We start from the raw sequence: 11,148 nt of genomic DNA on the forward strand, positions 1-11,148 counted from the left end.
TATCCAGAACTGTGACCACAGCACAGAAACACCGGTGTAAATACATTGGTGTGTCAGCGTTGAATTTACAGGACCTGATACATGGTCTGATAATTCTCAAGATTTTTTGTAAAACACTTCAATTTTGATGATAGATTAATAGAAGCACTAATGTGTGAACATTGAAAAATTTCAGACCATGTCACAGGTCTGTGTTCACAGTACTGTGTACAGTTCTGTAATACAGCTGCTGTAACAGGCAGATATGCCAGACCCTGTCACAGCATAGTGCCAACAGCAATGTATATACAGCCATGAATTCACATTACTGCATACAGACATGTACTGTAGCCCCTGATACAATGACGTGGCATCTTTGCTGACACAGACCTGTGCCACAGATTCTATCAGGGCCTGTGCAGGGTCTGTCACAGGGGCAAAAATAAAATTTTTTTTGCTGTGTACACAGCTGAAGTCTCTCATCATCCTCGCGTGTGTATGGAGTAAGGTTTGGTTTCCTTTACCGCACATGTTCTTCTTTGTTACGGACATTCAAACAGTCAAAAAATTTGTCCATGATACAGACAAATTTGGCAGTCTCACTGGTTTCTGGTTGGCCAAATCTCTGGATAGCATTAGCCACTGTTTCACTTTATACCTGTAAAAAAAGAATAATGCTGTAGAGTGGAATTATATTGTATATTTGTACTGCTTTTTTATTATATTGAAAATGTTAACAGACATGAGATAAACTTGTGAGACATTTCCAAGTATTAAAGATTTTATGAAAGATGATGCTTACATGTGTACTGGTATAACGTCACAGCATCTCAGCTGGTCTCAGCGTCCAGAGAAACACGCTCTGTTGCAACAGTACAGGTGATCCACATGTTTTGACAATAGCGTTGCTCGACCCTTTTGTGGAGGGACTGTTATTTGTTGGATATGGTTGCATGGCTAGGTCACCAAGATCAACGCGTCCAGCAGTGAAATTCCAGGTACAGCCCTCAAAACTTCTTTGTGCTTTTTCCTGATTGTGATGATGCACAGAGGAAACAATCAATCAATACCAAAGTTTACACATCTTGATCTGTAAATAAACATATCTTACTGATCTCAGAGTCTAATTTATGCATAGTGATATGGACATTATTGATTTTTGAAATGCCAAAACCATTTAACATTTATTGGTATATAAATTGATGTCAGAAGACAACAGCTGTGTTGCTCAGAGATATTGGACAATCAGGGAGTAAGGCACAACAGAAACTTCTCAGAAAAATGTACCAACTGCAAAATATTTAGCATCTTCTGGTTTCATAATTCCACTGATATTGTAGGAGGCATAACATTAATTGAACGGGATGGGGCAGTTCGCGATGTGATGAGGTCTTCATTGATGTAGAGTTCATCAAAGGAATTGATTCAGAAAAAAATCTCATCAACAAAATTTTACACAAACAGAGAAAACAATGTCTTGGATAGTTTTCATGGTAATATGATGATTTTTTACAAAATCGACAAATAGGTTTGAACAATCAATAGGAAATGTACAGTAAGTATCAAGATGGTTACTCCTGTACATTTTACATAGCAATCATTTCCCACCCACCCACCAGTCAAGACTAGGGTTATATACTGGGTTGTTTTTGTGTCTGATCTGGTAGCTCTTAATTGTTCCAGAATACCACATAATGTGAAAACTACAAAAAAACTGGAATTGCAAAAACATTGTACCTGCTATGAGTACACAGTTTTGACTTGTTTCTCACTGCACACAATACAATTTAGGCTTTGATGAAGTCTTTGCCTATGCTATGTCTATCTTAAAATCACAAGCTAAACTATTGTGCCTTTCCCCAAGACAATTATGACAGCAAATGTCTGAAGGAAGCTATATACTGCTGCTTTATTGTAGATTGTGCTTTTATCTTCACTGAAATTTGAAAGATCACTGGTGGGTACACAGTCATTTAAATGACATAAGCACAATCATATCATTTTGAACTTGAAAGCAAGCCTGGGGAATATTTAATGTGGGCAGGCTTTAAAGAGACAAAGTTGGCCATTTTTTCATGAATTTTGTTTGATACTACTTATATTAATTGACATGTTGAAAGATACTCAATGAATGGTGACCATGCATATATTCAAACCTGTTCTTAGACATGATACATGAAACCGTTGTGAAAATGAATTAATGGTCATGACCATTAATTCATTTTCACAATGGTTTATGACCATTAATTCATTTTCATGATTGTTGCATTTAATTTTGTCTAAAACCAGAGTGGAATATATGTACCGGTATGGTCACCCATCTATTCAGTATCTTTCAACATTTCAAACAATATAAGTATCGTATCTTGCATCAAACAGAATTCATGAAAAATGGCTGTCTTTGTCCTTTAAATCATTCTACAACAGCAGTTGTCACTTTGACAAAAGTGGGAAAATCAAGAGATCTTTATAACCTTTGGGACTTGCAAAGTTTTGCCATGCAAAGTGGCACAGACTGGAAAATACTAAAGCACTTAAGAATGCAAATACAACTATCATGTCAGATTCAAGAATCAAAGGATACTGGCAAAGGGACTACTGACTGAGAAATACAGTCACTTACCCAATTGCATAGCATTACTAATTTGTAAGGGGTACTGGTGTCAGCTCGACTGACAAGCTGTTTAATTTAACAAAAACAAGACAATGTCAACAGAATGAAAGATGCTTTCCAAATGTCACTCTGCAGACTGCATAAGCAACACAATTTATGGTTGATTTAACCAGATTGACTACCAAATGTAAATTAATTTTCTATTTGGTAGTATACCAAGATCAGTATCTATGTAGTGAAAATGGACTGACAGCAGTACCCTGTGTCATACAATTCCACCAGAACCAACTAGTCTATTCAATCACAAATGAGACTAGTAAAGTTACTGGTTCACTTAAAATACAATGTAGATTGGTGATATTCCTCTTACCACTGGACTTGTTCATCCAACTGAGCCAACATAAGGTAATTTTCACATCAACATAATCCTTGGGGTCCATTTTATATCAAGTATCAGAGGTGCTCAATGAAATCTGTTTGCCTTTATTAGGAAAATTTGGTCAAGTTTGATTTTAATTCTAAATTAACTGTGGTACCGTACTTGTCTGAGTATAAGCCGCTGCTCGTGTATAGGCCCCCATTGATTTCAGAGGATTTTTGAAAATGCTTTACATCCGTGTATAAGCCCAAACCCGAGTGTAACTCAAATACAGAAAGGTTAGGAGAGTATATTTGGTCATTAAACTTGGTAAAATTACTTTTAGATAATAAAGAAACTATTAAAAGATGTTAAAACAATGGGAAACTGGAGTTTCCTTGACAGCATCGTAAGGAAAATTACACGTTTTCCAGTACTTTCATGATTCTTCAACCCTGCTCATCCCGTCCCCTAAATAGAATAGTCATGTCCCCATTCTTTATTTTCATTCACGACCATGATGTTTTCATCCTCTAAACATGCAGTTTCTTTTGTTTGAAGCAATTATCCTTTCATTTGTGAAGCTTTTGCCTGGTGACTATTACAATTTTCACTGCTATGTGGTTGTTTTCACAAGATGTAGCCAGCTTGATACTGGAATATTGAGTTGCCTTTCCGTGTAGGCAAGCATGCGTCACATGACTGTTGATCAGCAGCGTACATGACGTCTTTGTTTCAAGTTTGGGGTTTTTTCAACACTGAAATTTCACCAAAAGTCACTTCTCTATCCAGAGATTGTGTACGTAATCAATTTCTTTGGGTCTTTAAGTCAATTTTGCAGAAATATCAAGTGGTGTTGAAAAAATCATGGATAAATTAGCATAAATTAAGTGTCCATGGCGGAAAGCATGGGGTTAGCCTTTTGGGGAGGTATAACAGGGGTTTTTATACTGGTACTTGGACAAGTAGTCGGTAGTTAAAATTTCATGTGTTTGCTTGTACTTACCAAGTGCCAGTATCCATCATATTGTATGTGTTTTCACTGCCAGTGTCAGAGCACCACTACTTCAATTGAATGCATAGACGATTAACCATTGTGAATATACTGGGAGATGAAATCTGTCTGCCTTTCATCTGCTATGTAAAACATCACGCCATTTTTGTTGCTTCTGTTTTGATATCAAATGTGAACTCTGACCTGTAGAGACACAAAAAATGAATTTGAAGGAATTGTTATAACTGTAGGTACATCAGCCATGCTTCTATCACTGGTAGTTGCAGATAATGTACAGTGGGTTTATTATGCTGTGATACAGTTTTCAAGATGAACTTTAAGAAACTTATTCTCAGTGAACTGAGTACTCTGAAAACTTTCTCAGATGGCATACAATGATCTATGACTTTTACAGCATAACTTTCATCAAACAATAATATGGAACTGCAATGGAATTTATGAGAAAACAGTTAATACATCCAAACCAAGGCAATTTTGTTAAAGTACTATTTAATTATTATAAGCAAATTACACCACTGTGATCATCAGAAATGCTATGATAGTGGAAATACCGGTATTTTGCTCTATTACTGTCATGTATCTAGCTTTAAGGACATTATCTGGTCCACAGGGTGGCTTGGTTATGTTAGGTGTGGTATACCGTACTCTCAGTAACCAACTAGTGTGTAAACACCCTTCATTTTTGGATGCGGCAGTTTGCCAACAGCATCAAATTGGCATGGACCAATCAGAAGTGATGATGCAACTGGCATAGTTTTGGTGGTTTTGTGACATACCGGTACAAAACCTGCCACTTCCAGCTCTGCTTCTCACAACAGTACCACTGCTGTGTGAAATCAAGTTTACTGCTTTCTTATGGGAAAAAAAGATAGCTATACATTCTTCAAGTTCAATTGCAAGCCAGGGCTAAGGAGCCTAATTATGAGTTTGACATGTACAGCAAAGCACTGAGGAGTTGCATAATGTAAAAACCTTGCATTCCTTAAACGTCATTTATAACATGTGATGACATTTATCAATCACATAATTTGCATGCCATTACTACTAAATGTTGTTTTAATGGTAGCTAGTCAAGATGTTGTAAAGGAAACAACTGAGATCAGGTTAGATAACCCTCCAGGAAATGAATTGAGACAAACAAGCATCATGACTGGAAGTTTGCATTGCCTCATTCTGATTTGTGAAACAATACAATCATTGTATTAAGTTTATCAGTGGATCTTTAGATGAATGTTACATTCAATGCTTGGGATAACTTCAAGAGTATGTTTGCTGCTGTAGCTTTTGATAAAGATGATGTTATTTTTTTCTGTTTGTCAAACACAGTTCTTTACTTGCTTTACTACAGAAATCATGTCCAAATACCTAACATTCCACTTTACAGTGCAGCATGTATGTGTCAGATGTCCAATGTTTTTATTGACAACTATATTACCTTATTTATCTGCATAAGTGCCTACACCCAGGAGCATCCATCTCTAACTTTTGATGATGGTTTCAATTCATAGTATTTATGTTTGGGCAAGCTCCCTAAGTGATTGTTAAGTGTTTGGGTCATTGGTAATAATCAACATCATTTTGTGTAAATCTCATTCATTACACATTTTTGGTTGCATAGGTAGCTAGCTATCCTGTAATGTTCATGGTGGTCCCTAAAAAGGTCATTTGTTACATATTTGACATCAAATAAATTAACTAACATATTTTGAACAATGTATCATCCTTCACTCTTTTTCAACCTTCTTTTCAATGACAGAATGACAGTGAAACGGTCCATCTTTTAATAAGTCGAGGTTGGATCCAGATAAGCACATCCCCCCTGGTTTAAAAAGAAAATTACATGCTCTGGACCGAGTGCTTGCATGAATATACATGGTACACAAATTTATTAAATTTAGCTAGACAGAGGGTTTCCTAGTTTGAAGGGATTGCAGTCTATCCTGGTGTAAACTGTTGTAGATTACACATGAAGCATGGCCATGTTTACATTGGATAATTACAACTCAACATTGCATATGCAAATCATTAACGATGCGACTCAGGTTCAATGGTCAATTTTAGCAATTTTTTTTTTACTTCAAATTTCGAACCACTGACACGTGGTCTTTTCTTTTGGGGAAAGGTGTTGGGTCACATCGTACCGGGAAATTCCTGAAATATTACTAAAATGGCAAACTATCAGCTACACCGCGTGCCATTATTTCCCTTTTGTCTTAACGGTCACGGATTACCGACCAAGATATCTAACACGCAGAGATTAGTATACGCTTGGCGGTATAGTGCGCATGCGCTAGCTTCAACGTTATGCTCGCGTTTTGAACACTGCATGTATCGGTAAGCGGGCAAGCACGTACCGTCGAAAAAGCAAGCGAGGTCCACAAAAGCGGACCTGAAAAAGACGGCAACGTGCGCAAGGTCGATTTAAATGTAAAACAGTCCGACTTTGGCTCATACTCCCTGCAGTAACGATCAAGAATGCAGTGAAGAGTCAGATTTGGCCGAGGACGCAGACGATAACGGAGACGTGCTCAGTTCAACAACTATGAAAGTATTTGACACGCTGCTTTTCGAACATATTAGGCTATGCTGATTACATACCCGAGTCCAAAAATTAGCCTGAGCGAGATGAAACTTCTGTTAGTTGCGATAATTTTATCACTCTTGCTGTACATGCTTGGTGTTAGTATCGTGTTCTTTTATATTTTTAAACTCGAGTTTCATCTTTCTATCGCGCAGCCTTTTCATGTCTGCTGAGAAACCTTGAGCAACACCGTACCGACATCACGCGACATTTATATCAAGGAGTTTCCCAAGCGAGTGCAGGCGTTCATACACACATAATGCAGATTCACAAGAGCAAGTTCGCCGATCTGCTAATTTTTCGAAACGAAATGCAAATATTTTTTTTTTATTTCATGCCTTTCCTTTCTTTAAATATGCCCAAAAGTTCAATTACTTCACGCGTGAATTTGGAGGGTTCACAAAGATTCTTGTGTGCGTGTTTTCTAAACTTATCAATTAGGCTACCCGCAGACTCCACAGCTGCTAGCTGGACCTCAACACTGAACGTAAAACAAACCCGGCTCAACTTCTAGAAGTGCTGAAACTAGCAATTTTTGCTATATGAGGTCAGTCATCAAAAGTTTGACTAAAAGTAAAAATCTCCGAAATAATTATGTGTGCGCTGGTATTGCGCAAGTCGAGTGACTCCACTGTAGACTAGTCGATACTCTGTCTCTCGGAACACGCTGTCGATGACAGCCTGCACTGTTCTACGCTACGGCGTGATTATTATTAGTTTGATAAAATCGGTACAAGAACACATATAAATAAAGTTTGAAAAAATAACACGAGTCAATCTCTCCCGTCGTAACAAAGGGCGACAAGTTTGCAGTGCGGTGCAAAAGCTAAGAAAATACAACAGACATTTTATGTTGTCAAGAGTTACATGTGTTCGTCTCATCTTGAGGTAGGAAAACTAGCAAGTGACGTCCCGTTCGCACAGTGTCGGCGCTAACATGAACTTGACAATCATTTTTCACAAAAACAGGCATAAATTGCCGATCGCGAGACAGGAAGTAGACAACTTGAGTCAAGAACAAGTGAATGCCCGACGCGATCGCGCGACGACAGCACACAGGTCTCGATCAGATAGACTTTTTTACACAAGTTTCGACGTCTTCGTCTTACTGTGAACTCTGGTAACCAGATGTAACCGTGAGACAACAGTATACAGTTAATATGCTAGTTAAACGTTCCAAAATGGATTAAATCGCTAATTACCCCTCTGTGTTTGTTGTGTAAATACCACCCACTGCTGGCACTAAGCATTTGCCAGTTCAGTGTATAATTTCTTTCTATTTTCACACGATCTGCAATCCTAAACATATTCAAAATTCCCAAAACTGACTCTAAATATTTCAACTTAGTCCTGGTGTAAGAAAATTCGCAGAAAATAGTGCGCGAGTCGGACTTCTTGGTCACAATGTGTGACGCATAGGTCGTTTACACAAATCGTCGATTTTCTCAGTTCCGTTTTTGGCAGTGCGTACATTATTCAAATAAGTATAAGTCGGCGGCGCCTGGACAGACTAGCCTGATTTTTCACCTGTGGACAGTGAATGAATATATCTGAAAGACCGTGTCTCAGATTTCCGATAAAGGGCCTGGAAGTGAAGATATCCTGACAAACGTGAACAAAGGCCGATAATTTATGCAAAAAAGTCAAGTTGATACTTTGAAGGCGCATTGTGCCAAACAAAAGCGAATTTCAAAAATCCGGGACAACGGTTTTTTTGGCCAGTCAAACCCCACAGTACGCGTTATCTTCGAATGACGATTGTTGGTACTATGAGTACCCATTTCGAACATTATGACTCGATCTTTTACAACATTTGTTTTCCGTGTTTGTTTGTTCACAATAACATATCAATTATTAATGAATATTTATATTTCCGTCTGATTATAAAAATAGTATTTTCAAGATTAAGTGCTTTGCCACTGTTCTTTATATAAAACACCAAGGGTGGACACAAACCGGACACCTGAAAGAAAACTGCTCTGTACGTCAATCATTTCAAATGGAAACTGTCATTGGACAGGTGGCGCGTGGTTCATCGGAACGCGTACGGTCTGTACGTTACCATGTACGACTCGCGCTCGAACCTTAGTAAAAATCACTGAAATATGAAAAAATGACCCAAAAGATATTCCACACTTCACATATTGTTAGACAGGCACTAGGTTTAATTAGTTGTACGCATATGTCTTACTTTAATGCCATGAAACAGTCGAAAACTGTGCGAGATCCATACTTCCGGGTTGAAACACTGCAACGTCGTTTGCAATGTTTGTATTTGCACATACTTACGTCATAGGAAAGCCGGCACTTCATAGCCAATCAGCACTCGAGAAATCCATTGTGACATCGCGACCTGTAATTTGCATACAGAGCAGTTTTCCCTTCGTTCAAGCAGCGAAATTACACTCCGTTTCAAATGACAAACGCACTATTTGGTAATGTTACCGGAAAAATTATTTATTTGACGTAAGAAATGGCCATAACTATTGGTTTTGTTGGCATATAACCCGTTACAATGTAGATTTTCCCAAACGGTCTAGTTCGGTGTCCACCCTTGGATTTCTTATCAGTAAGAGTGTGTGTACAACTATTCATAGTACCCAAATTCGCAAGAGGTTGCAGCGTGCGCATGACACAGCTGGGAAAATAACGCGTCCCTGTGGGCTATACCCACCGTCGATTGCCTTAAACAGATCACCAAGGCCGATTGGAGATTTGTACTTACACTTTTTGAGTAAAAAAAACTAAAAAAACGTGGTTTTTGAGTAAAACAGCTGTACCCTATGGCCACTGTTTTGAAAAACTAACAAATTTTCTGAACTCTTCGGTGACCGAGCAGATAAAAAAAGTACCACATGTCGGTGTGTGACCACTTCTTCTTTTGTGGCAATGAGGATTGAAAATAAGAGACAATGAACCTGAGTCGCTACATTAAATTAAACACTTCTATGAACAGAACATTTATCAGAGAGAGACAATCATGATCCAAACTTCCAAAAACATTATAGCTGGCAAAAATGGTTTGTTGAAATTCAGAACTCATGACAAGTTCTTGAATGATAAACATTTCAAAACAAAATCTCCACTGATATTTAGTACCATGCATACACACAATTTGTGCACACATGGTAATCAAAATACGACTGACACCTTTCCCTTTAAACACTACAGGTTTGATTTGTCCTGCCCATGTTAAAATTTCCATAACCCTTGAAAAACAAATCTCACCTGACATGAACTGGTGCAATTAATGTATCATATTCATGCCTACTATGGACAGTGTTTCCAAACTTTGTACCCTTTTCCGTGTCACTCTTGATGTAAAAGGCAGGCCATCGGTGGAGATGTTGTATGCTGTACTAATGGTTCTATGGGATTGTTGATGGCTTCAGCCTCTGACGTGTCAACTTTCACTGCAACCACTGAAAAACCAGCAAGGAATACATTACTGGACTCACTATTGATTTCAAAGTCATGCAATCTAACAAGCATATGAGATAACGTTTAAAATGTAAAAAAGGAAAGAGTAGCAAAACGGTGACAGAACGCTCAATTTCAGGTTGTGTTCATGAAGAAGTACTGTGTAAGGGATCTCACCACTTTCTATTCTTACACATGGGGACAACTTTGCATAGTATATTGTAGTTGTATTTCTGGGATGTGTCTGATATTGTGTTCAGCAGAAACCATGGGAGACCAATGTGTCAGATTGTAGGGGAAAGAAGTCACAGGGTTCTATTGAGACATCAAAAGCCCTACCACATGATATAACTTTTCAATCCATAAAATAAATTTTCAAAGTCTCACTTTCACTGTCACTGTTTTATGCTCTAGGATAAATCCCGAGTACGAGGGCTCTTCTGGTATATAAAGCCCAACCCAACGATAAAATGTCGAGGCCGCAGGCCGAGACATTATCGTAGGGTTGGACTTTATATACCAAAAGAGCCCGAGTACGAGGGTTTTATCCGACTTAAAAACTATCGCCCCTAACTGATATATTTTCGTTTTCAATGTGTTTACGTCAACCGTCCCCTTTGTCTATGTATTATAACATGTTTAGGATATGATTAAAACTTTTATTTGTGAAATACCCTTCCAATGTAATGGAACATCCTATAAATGCCCTAGGGCACATTAGTTTATGTTTGTACCACAAGGATTTTGTGTTGCAGCTGGTTTCCGCTTTGTTACCAAATTTGAATATTAGGGAAAAACATACCAGATGTCTACAGAATATGACATGTTCACTTTTTATTGGAGATTACTTTACTACAGTGCTGTCATTCGTTCTGGAATTTGTGACAAGGCGTTTACGAGTAACAAGTCATTGACAATGACATAGTCCCCACTTGAAATAGGAGTATTAGTCTTGATGGGGCAGGGAAATGTGGTCTTTAAGAAGTATCACTGGAGTGTATATGTTAAGATCTATGGGCACATAGGTCTATGTTGTTTTTCCCAATTTGAAACACATGAGGCATGTCTAAGTTATGGTTCTAAATCGGGAAAATAGATCAGACCTCTAGCTGTATTGGCCAGCCAAGAAATACATATGTGGATAATAAATGATGTCCAAGATGTGACATCTTAAGGTCTAA

At 38.0% G+C, this 11,148-nt stretch overlaps 1 long non-coding RNA gene across 1 annotated transcript; it reads right to left on the reverse strand.

Moving 5' to 3' along the window:
- Window positions 1-454: 454 nt before the first annotated feature.
- LOC139132781 (uncharacterized) lies at window positions 455-10,068 on the reverse strand. Its single transcript, XR_011552439.1, has 4 exons — window positions 9,776-10,068; window positions 3,958-4,149; window positions 782-1,009; window positions 455-637 (listed from the first exon to the last, which is right to left on the reverse strand). It is a non-coding gene; the product is annotated as an uncharacterized lncRNA (long non-coding RNA).
- Between the last annotated feature and the right edge of the window lie 1,080 nt (window positions 10,069-11,148).

The sequence above is a fragment of the Ptychodera flava genome, chromosome 5 (genome assembly GCF_041260155.1).
Source record: "Ptychodera flava strain L36383 chromosome 5, AS_Pfla_20210202, whole genome shotgun sequence".
NCBI classification, from domain to species: domain Eukaryota; kingdom Metazoa; phylum Hemichordata; class Enteropneusta; family Ptychoderidae; genus Ptychodera; species Ptychodera flava.